Source organism: Myotis daubentonii, chromosome 2 (genome assembly GCF_963259705.1).
Source record: "Myotis daubentonii chromosome 2, mMyoDau2.1, whole genome shotgun sequence".
Taxonomy (NCBI): Eukaryota; Metazoa; Chordata; class Mammalia; order Chiroptera; family Vespertilionidae; genus Myotis; species Myotis daubentonii.
The window spans coordinates 86,394,869-86,404,797 of NC_081841.1; the positions used below are offsets into that span (position 1 = coordinate 86,394,869).

At 36.1% G+C, this 9,929-nt stretch overlaps 1 long non-coding RNA gene and 1 pseudogene across 1 annotated transcript; both read left to right on the forward strand.

Moving 5' to 3' along the window:
* Positions 1 to 807: 807 nt before the first annotated feature.
* On the forward strand, positions 808 to 7,099 carry LOC132226211 (uncharacterized). The gene is made up of 3 exons (XR_009451014.1): positions 808 to 937; positions 3,737 to 3,915; positions 6,833 to 7,099. It is a non-coding gene; the product is annotated as an uncharacterized LOC132226211 (long non-coding RNA).
* LOC132226210 (leydig cell tumor 10 kDa protein homolog) lies at positions 2,244 to 2,509 on the forward strand (annotated as a pseudogene).
* Positions 7,100 to 9,929: the final 2,830 nt, after the last annotated feature.

Consider the following 9,929-nt stretch of genomic DNA (forward strand, 5'->3'; position numbering starts at 1 on the left):
TAAAGAGGATTTTATTCTTTATAACTGAATCCTAGATAATATATTAATTGCCAGTAGAATACAAAATAATATGTAGCTTTAAAATCAGCAGAAGAAAAGTTAATCTATCTGATAGGAGGCAGAAAGGTATAAAATAAATAAAAAAGAGAGAACACGGAATTAGGTGGGAGAAATGCAACAACTCTTAATGTAATAGTACTTATGGTAAGTATAAAGGTATGGTGCAATACCATGATGAAGAGCTGTGTAGCAGTATTACGCAAAACTTAATGTGCATATTCCTTGTCATCTGGCAATCCTAGTCCTTGGAATATATCCCAAAGGAATTATTGCATTGGATGACAGATAAGCATGTGTAAGTATATGTATTACAGTATTGTATTTGGTCCTAAAGATATGGAAACATATGTGGTGGTTGAAGTTGGACACTTGGAAGAAAACAACTAGATTTTCAAAGAACCACATGGATGGATCTTCAAAAGAGAGTAGAATGCAAAAAGAACTAGATCAATAATGCAATGCCTATATTGATATAAATTAAAAAGAACTCATGGATCACAGTAGACAACGAAAACTAAATCTATAGCAGTCAGAAATCATAAAGTAGCAGGACTTGCAGTAGCACATTATTTTCATTATCTATTAATGAGCAACAAACTATCCCATACTTAGTGACTTAAAACAACAACCATTTAGCACCTCACAATTTTATGGGTCAGGAATTCAGACAAGACTTGACTGGATGATTCTTGTACTTCACATGACATTAACTGGTGTGACCAACTGGTATTTATTAGTAGAAGGGCTGGTCTGCAGCACACAGATGGCTTCACTCTCATGCCTGGTGCCTTGGTAAAGGCTGAAAGACTGGACTCAACTGGGACTGTCAACTGGAGTGTCTATGTGTGGTGTGACTTCTCCAGAAAGGTGGTCTCAGGTAGGTGGACTTTTTACCTGGTATCTCAGGGCTCCCGTTGAAGGCATTCTAAGGGTAGGAAGTAGAAACTGTCAGTTTCTGAAGGCCTAGGTTTTGAAACTAGCTCAGTGTCAATTTTGCCATATTCTGTTAAAGAAAGCATTCACAGAGTGCACCAAATTCAAAGTAAGGGATATGAATTTGTCTCTTGATGGGAGGGAATAGCCAAGAATGTGCAGCCACATTTAATCTGCATCCTCTGAATAGAACTAAGACATACAGTGTGAATTAGGGAAGAAAGAGAAGATCTGTAACAAAAACTTTCACAGTCTATATTTTATCAATAGTTCATAAATCTTTAGTGCCATACATCAGACACAATAGGGTGGAAGCCAGTAAGATGAAGGGAAAAGTACTGAAGTTAAGGAGAAAAGGGGAAATAAAATAATATAAAGTGAGAGGGGGCTTGTGTGTACCAATGATGATGTGTACTGAGGACTTCAGAGTGTTCATAGAAGGGTAGGGGATAAGAAATAAAGGTATAATAATTTCTTCTTATATCAAGTTAGAGGGCTATCTCTTTGGACTGCATCACTTTAGCACTTACTAATTTAATTGCATTTAAAATTATGTCCTTTTGAGTTCAAGAGCTTAAATTTGTTGTTATCAGATGTCTTCATTCCTTTGAAAAGATGTGCTCTATCATCATTCATGGTTGTTGTTGTTTTTTTTTAATTTGAATCACTTAGAAAAGAGAGGAAGTATGGGGAAATGTGTGTGTAGTGTGTGTGTGTGAGCTGGGGCAGCGTTTATTATTTCTTCCTTCTTTATTGTAAACTTGGCATTAAAACCTGCCAAGGTTTTCTCAGTGTGAGGCTCTGCCAGCTGTTGAGAGGCAAGAAAACTCTTCTATTTCCAATTTGATTTTTATAGAATATTTTGGCCTTTGGCAACTAAAACTCTCCTCTCTTCCCTAGCTCTAAAGAGGCAGCTCTTATCCTTTAAAAATAATTTTTAAGGCTCCAAGTGTCAAGTGTATTTATCAAACTAAATACATTAATTTCAGTTGTTTACATTGTTCATATCTAAGAAAGAAAATATCATAACTTAGTTTATAAATTTGAACATTTTAAAGATGGATCATCTTTGAATCTGAACTTAAAAATCAGTAACACTGTGAGTGTCTGACCACAGTTTATTCATCAATAATTTATCAGTAATCAGAATTGCAGGCTGAGTCCCTTGAGCACTTGGAAGTAGGGAAATGAGACTGCCTGCTCAGAATGAAGCAGTTAGGCCCCCATCCTGGGGCACAAGATTTCCAATCATGACTCAGGGGCAGCACACGTGCCAGGTGCAGAGGCCGGCCAAGGGCAAGACACTGTGGTGGCAGAGGCCTGGGAGCGAACCATGCAGAGGCCAAGGAAGGGAGGTCGTGGTATTACCCCTAAGAAGGCACACATTGTGCAGCAGCCAAAGCTCAAGCAGGACCTGGAAGGCAGGATCCGGAAGATTAAACGTGATGTGTTGGTGAAAGCCAGCACCAGCCTGCCCAAGAAGCTGGCATTGCTGAAAGCCTTTGCCAAAAAGTAGGCAGCCTCGTCCTCCTCCACCAAGACACCTTCCTAAGGACACAGCCCCTGCCTCCATCCTCAGACCTATGCAAGGCTACTCCACGGGCAGCACCGAGGACAGAAGGAGCCCTGCTCCCCAGAGCCTTGGGTTGCAGCTTGAAATTTGGGGTGTAGGGTGTAGCCTAGCCTGTGAGCAGATGAACAGCACATCCACAGTGCATGGGGCAGCTCCCCAGGGTGCCTCAGCAATGACTCTGAGGACATGTTCTCCAACTTTCTCTACTCATCTCCCCTCTCAATTTGTATCCACTGGTTTCACCTGGAGCAATAAACCTGGCTTTGTCACTTCAACAACAAAAAGATACTTTAAAGCGTATCTTTTCTAAAGCTTCTAAACTTGCTAAATTTGACTATAATCAGACTAAAGATGTTAATATAGTGAAAAGTCTGTCAGTCAGAGAGGAGTTAATTATCTGTGAAAACATATTAAAAGGGAAGAAGCTTGCAAAGGCACACCACATCATAAAAGAGAAAATCACCAGAAAGTAATGACATGAAAAAAATGTCTTAAGCATATGCATAATTAGCTAATAACACTATGATTATAAAGTCTAAAAATCTTAATCATGTACTAAAGTAAAAGTCAAGGAATAATAAATGTTTAGATTTGAGGACTTCAGGGACAGCTGGTCTACCTTCTTCTCAATAATTCCCTTTCAGAAACATCCAAGATATTTTTGAAAACCGTTAGTCATGCAGTGGTTCTCAACCTTCTGGCCCTTTAAATACAGTTCCTCATGTTGTGACCCAACCACAAAATTATTTTCGTTGCTTCTTCATATCTGTAATGTTGCTACTGTTATGAATTGTAATGTAAATATCTGATATGCAGGATGGTCTTAGGCGACCCCTGTGAAAGGGTCGTTCCACCGCCAAAGGGGTCACGACCCACAGGTTGAGAACCGCTGATTTAGTGTTTGTTCTCTGCCTACTAAATCAATGTGCCCATTGATTTTCAGTTCATTCCTGGCCCGCTGTAAATGTAGCACACATAAAACCAACATTTACTCACTAGTTAAAGGAATTGTTTCCTAACATACATGGGGAAATTGTTCATGTAAATTGATAGTAGAAAACAGGGATTCTTTTCAGACTCTTAGCTGGAGTTTTGGATTTGGATGGGCATCTGGAGAGAAGGGTGTATTCTCTGGTACTGACTCTGGATTCTTCATTACTCCTTCCCCAGGCTAGGTAGTGGCGGAAGACTAAGTGCACGAAGGCACTGACATTGATGAAGAGTAAAGTATCCATCACTCTGGAGTATATATCTGCCTACTCATCATTTGTTTGCCATCAACTCTAAGGAGCATGATGCTACTTGTTTTGCATGATCATGTCATGTAATTTCTACAACATGCCTTCAAGGTAGGATTTATGATCAGATAGCCTTGGAAATGTTTAAAAAATTGTCCATGATCATAGTTTAGAGCTTGTATTTGCACACGCAGTTACCTGGCTCCAAATATCAAGGATGCACTTAGCTGCCGTGACAACCTCTTACCCAGATTCCTGTCAATGAAGCCTGGCTCCCCTCTCCTGGCCCACCTGCATGCCTCCCACATGGTCTCCTATAGCCCATGCAATTCTTCTTGTATAGCCCATTGCAATTCATGTTAATTTTTAAAAATCCATGCATTTATCACTTATCTATTGCTGAAAAATTAGAAACTACAGATAAACTAAAAAATAAATGCCAAACAAAAATATATTTTTAAAAAAGTAAAACCTTGTAACCTAGTGTAACTTAAAATTTTTAATTTTTATTTTCTCTTTAAAGTTTTCCATCATATAACACTTTTTAAAAAAATATATATATTTTATTGATTTTTTACAGAGAGGAAGGGAGAGAGATAGAGAGTTAGAAACATCGATGAAAGAGAAACATCGATCAGCTGCCTCCTGCACGTCTCCTACTGGGGATGTGCCCGCAACTCAGGTACATGCCCTTGACCGGAATCGAACCTGGGACCTTTCAGTCCGCAGGCCAACGCTCTATCCACTGAGCCAAACCGGTTTTGGCCATCATATAACACTTTTAAGCCTCTTAAAATTTATTAATAGTATTACTTAATATTTTATAAACAAAGAATTGCTCTAGAACAGTGCTGATAAAATACACATTTGTAAATTTGGAAGTTAAATATAATATGAGCCCCAATACAAGCCACATATGTACTTTAAATGTCCTGGTACTCTCAATAACACAGTAAAAGAAAACAGGTGAAAATAATTCATCTTAATAGTTTATTTATAACCCAATATATTAAAATATTACCTTAATATTTAATCAAATGAAAATTAATGAGACATGTTACATTCTTTTTTGTAATGTCTGTTAAATTTAGAGTGTATTTTACATTTACAGCACATCTTACTTTGAACTAAAGACATTTCAGGTACCCAGCAGCTAAGCAGCTACATGTAACTAGTGTCTATTAGTTTGAAAGTCACAACTCTAGACATTAACAACTGTGGTGATAATAATAATTAGCCGTACAGATTTAAGATTTAAGTACAGATTATTATTTTATATATTTTTAATTGATTTCTGAGAGGAAAGGAGAAGGAGAGAGAGATAGAAACATCAATGATGAGAGAGAATAATTGTTTGCTGCCTCCTGCATGCCCTCCACTAGGGACTGAGCCCGCAACCTGGGCCTGTGCCCTTGACCGGAATTGAACCGGTGACCCTTCAGTCCAAAGGCCGATGACACTAAGCCAAACCTGCTAGGGCTTAGGTACAGATTATTAATCTAAACTTTTAAAAAATCTAGGTTTAATATAATGTTTTTCTCTGTATTTCTGTAGGTGTGTATGAGCAAATTGGCTTTAGTTAGAAATCCAAGTTAAGGTCAAGCAGAAAGGTAACTAATTAGTCTCAATAAAAAAAAATTAACCTGGATCATCACTTACTGATTACATCATGACAACTATATCATAATATTTTATATTTTGTTCTTTGATTGATTGGTATTCTAAACTTTGGTCTTTTAACATAATGCTCTAATTTGCCCACCCGGTTTTGAATAAATTTCCAACAGAACACTGAAAAACTTTGGTAGACTGATTAATTATTTGTATGAGATTACCATTTTTTGGTAGGAAACCACAGGTTAGTGGTGTCTATAATAAAAATATGAGGCAGACATAGAAGAGAAAACTTGGAGATATGCCAATATCCAGATTTCACTTAATTTCATTCCATCACAAAAAGACAAAGGACTGGGAAATTTTGTTGGAGTGGAATGGTGAAGTGAACACTCTCATTTATTAGAGGAGGTCTTATAATGTCATTGATAGGATTTATAATTCTGTTACTGTTCATCTATGCAAGTGATAGGACATTTCTTGGGGCAACTTGGAGTGCATTTAATTCATCATTATATTCTCTTTACATGATATATTGGGGAATGAGTGAGTAACAATAGTATTTAATATGTAGATATAGCCTTTGTTATAAAAGACAACAAACAGAAATTTCACATATTAAAATATGACCTGACTTTTATAATGAAAATATAAAAACAAAGAGAAAGAGACACATACTATATACACACACACAAGGAGTAAAAATATGAGACTAATGCTCCAAAAGATTCCTTCCCTGAAAGCACTTATGCCCCAGAGAGAAGAGAAAACCTGAGTTCAGTTGAGAAACATTTTTATTTTTTTACTTGTTTATTGTATGACCCTAATTTTAATTTAAAATTATTTATGTTAAATATTAATAAAGGCAACAAGACACTAAGAGTAATATATCTAATTAACACATGAGTTATTTTAAATATTTTATCAGATTGTGTCAGAAGTCAGTGTTCTTATGTATCAATCAAGTCCATACATGATTTAGATTAAATTGGTTGCCTTAATCAGTCCTTTATTACCATTAAACAAGTTTCAAGGTTTTTTAATCAGCTAAAATATTTAATTGAAAAATATCCAAAATGAATGCTTATTGTACCTCTTCTTAAATCCAGCAATCCTTTCAGAGCCTTGAATTTACCTATTCAGATTATTAAAATGTTTTATGTTTGATGAAACCAAAACAATAAAGCACCAACATTAATGAGAGCATTTTCCTTAGTAAAGAAGTTCAGGCATATTTACTAGTATTTACTGTTTACCTTGCAGTTTTCCTATAACAAAGATATCTCAGCCTATTTAGCTCATTAAGAAAAATTGGATTTGTTTTTTATCCTGCATACATTGAGATTGTTTCTCCCACTTCAGATGTCTACTGGCTGAATAAAGCTGATGAGTCTTTTGGTTTTATGTTTTATAGTTACAGTTTATGATCAGAGGAAGAAAAAGAAACAGAAGACTACACAAAACACTGATCTGGCAGAGCTCAAAGGGAAAACAGCAGAACTCTGCAAGATGAGCACAGGAAGATATTGAGAATAAAATACTAAAATAAATTATAATGAATTTAAAAACAAATATAAATATTTTGAAATGATTCCTAAAACTGCTTTTCTTGTGCTGCTAAGGAGAGAAATTTGCATTTAGTAACTTTTTCACTCTCTCTTTCTTTATATTACTCATTTGCTCTATGATCTACATGACTACAGATTACTGAGTAACCACAAATTGCAAAAAGTCTTGCATGAATAGTTCTGCCAAAAATATTTCTTCAAGTTATACAAAAGAAAAGTTTTAAATTTAAATACACAGTAAGCCATGATTCTTAGAATTGTGTTTTGTGGAACATTACTTAAAACTCAAAAAAAAAAAAAAAAAAGAATTCCTTGGTGAAACTTTTGGGAAATGCTGCAAATATTTCTCTCTTGGAGATAGTGGGCTTTTTTATATTAAAGTTCTGATAGATCCTACAGTGAAGACTTTGTATAAACCAATATTTTCCAAATTTATATCAACATGAAGCCTTTTTAAAATTTGACATCTCGTTGAATTGTTAAAGGAAAAAAAATATTTGGAGAAATGCTAATGTGGAGACTGATAATATTTGCATTGGTTGCAGCTCCAAATCTTTGAGATTTCTAAATTCATAAAACCCAGAAATTCAAGAACTAAGAAATAGGTGTGTGGTGATGTGCAAGGCTAGCTAAATACCTTGCTTATCAAAACCAACATCATAGCCCATGAGATTCAAATTCATGCTAGATGCTTTTACTAAAAGATCTTAATTTCTCCAGATTCTTATGTCTCAGAACCACCATGTGTTGGTATGTCTTTATTCTTATTGGTTGAATAAATTATGGAATTTTGGGGGGGTCACTAAATAGTTGAAACCGCAAATAATAAATTTATGTTGCCAACAGTTAGAGGTGCAGTATAGTTACTTAATAGCTGTGTAACCTGGTTATTTAACATCTCAGTGCCTCAGTTCCCACATCTATTAGTTGGAATGGTAGTGGTTCCTATTACATAGAGTTCTTATAAAATCCTTGTAAAATTCTTAGAGCAGTGCCTGTAGTATAGTAAGCACTACTTAAATGTTGCTAAATTAAACATAAAGCATTTTCTTTATCAGTCTTATGCCTGAATATAGATGTTGGATTTGGATTTTGTAAAATGTGGATAGCAGTTCTCGTGTGAAGTAGGAAAATAGGAAGGAAGAGAAAGAGAAACAAGGAATATGTGCCTCACCTTCCATGCATATGCATCAATTGCTCCACATCCACAGATATGAGAGGGTTTTTATATTTTTGCCTTTTGTTGGGTTTGGTTTGCTTGCTTAAATGTGGTCTTAGAACCAGCGTAAGAGAAAGTTGAAATTTCTACGTGCCACCTAGACAATTGGAATTGGAATCAGAATCTATGCGGGTGTGGCTGAGAAATGTGCATATATTACAGGCATTTCTGGAGAGTCTCAAACGTGCTGAGGTTTAAGAACCTTTAACAGACACAGTTCAAACTCGTTAACTGCTCAGGCCTCATCAGGGTCAGCTTCTTCTAGTCCATCAGTTTGTCACTGCAAATCAATAGCTTAACTACTTAAGGAATTTTCCCTCTGGTAATGAAAAGTCTATGATAGACAGTCAACAGAGCTGTTCTATCTGTCTTCGGGCTGCAGGATCCTCGCATCTTTCTGGTCAGCCACCCTTAACACTCGCGCGTTACCTGTGGTCACAGGGCGTTGTTCTTTCTCTGGGCATCATGATTACATTCCAGGTGGGAAGAACAGGAGGGAAAAGGGCAAAAGGCTTATTCCAGCTGAGCTTTTAAGGAGTTTGCCTGGAAACCTCGCTCCACAACACTTTTGACTCAAGAAGCAGGCCTGAGTGAGTTGCATTGCCATTCTTAACCCTTATTTAAAGAAAAGGCTAGGAAATGTCCTCTTTTAACTTGGCACATTTTTATGCCCAACAATATTGCAGTAGGCCCTTTGGCATACTCTATATTTTAGGCTTAAAGAAATGATGTTTCCTCAAGTCTTCATGCCTCTGTGTATATGGTTACTTGAACAACACTGCCCTTTCCCACTTAACTATTACATTTTCTTCTATATCTTCAACATCAGTTCAAGTTATCCATTCCTCTGTGAAAGGTTTCCATTCCACCTCTCCTTCCTCATTTCATATCCATAACACTCTATTATAGCTCTATCATGTATACTAACTCAGTAGATGAAGATCACTTTTTTAAAATAAATATTTTTTTATTGACTTGATAGAGAGGGAAGAAGAGGAAAGAAAGAGAGAAATATTAGAGAACATTGATTGGTGGCCAACCTTATACACCCCAACCCCACAACCTGGGCATGTGTCCTGACCTGGAATAGAACTGGTGATCTTTCAGTGCATAGGAGGATGCTCAACCAACTGAACCACACCAGCCAGGGCTAGGGGATCACTTTGAAGACCAAGATAGAAGGTTTTTGTCGAGAAGCCAACTACAGCAGTTGACTTCCAATAACAGCTTAATAAATGTTTGTGGAACAAATGAATATACAAAAAAACTTTAATAAACAACTGAACTGATGAATGAAGCATGGAGTATTAATGTATTGGGTAAAATAATGATCTCTGCTAGACTCTGTTTCTTCTACTCATCATTCAAAGAAATAACTTCCATATGTTTGGGAAACTATTGTATTATGAAATTAAATGAAAGAAAGGAGAAATGCAGTAAAGAACATGGCACACAATACATGTATTAGCTCTTCATGTTTGTCATCTTCATCTCTAATGCTTTACCCCATGAAAGACTTGGTTCAAAGTAGGTTTTCAGTAAATGCTGAATGAATGAACATTGAATTAAAAGGAAAAGAGAATAACGAAAGAGTTAGCAGGCTGCTTTCATCTCTTAAATTCCAGAAGTATATTATTAATGTCATTGTTCTGAGTAAATAATTTTAGAGTGCAATAGATTAGTAATTAACAGTAACAATAATTATTGCTCAAAATGACACTATA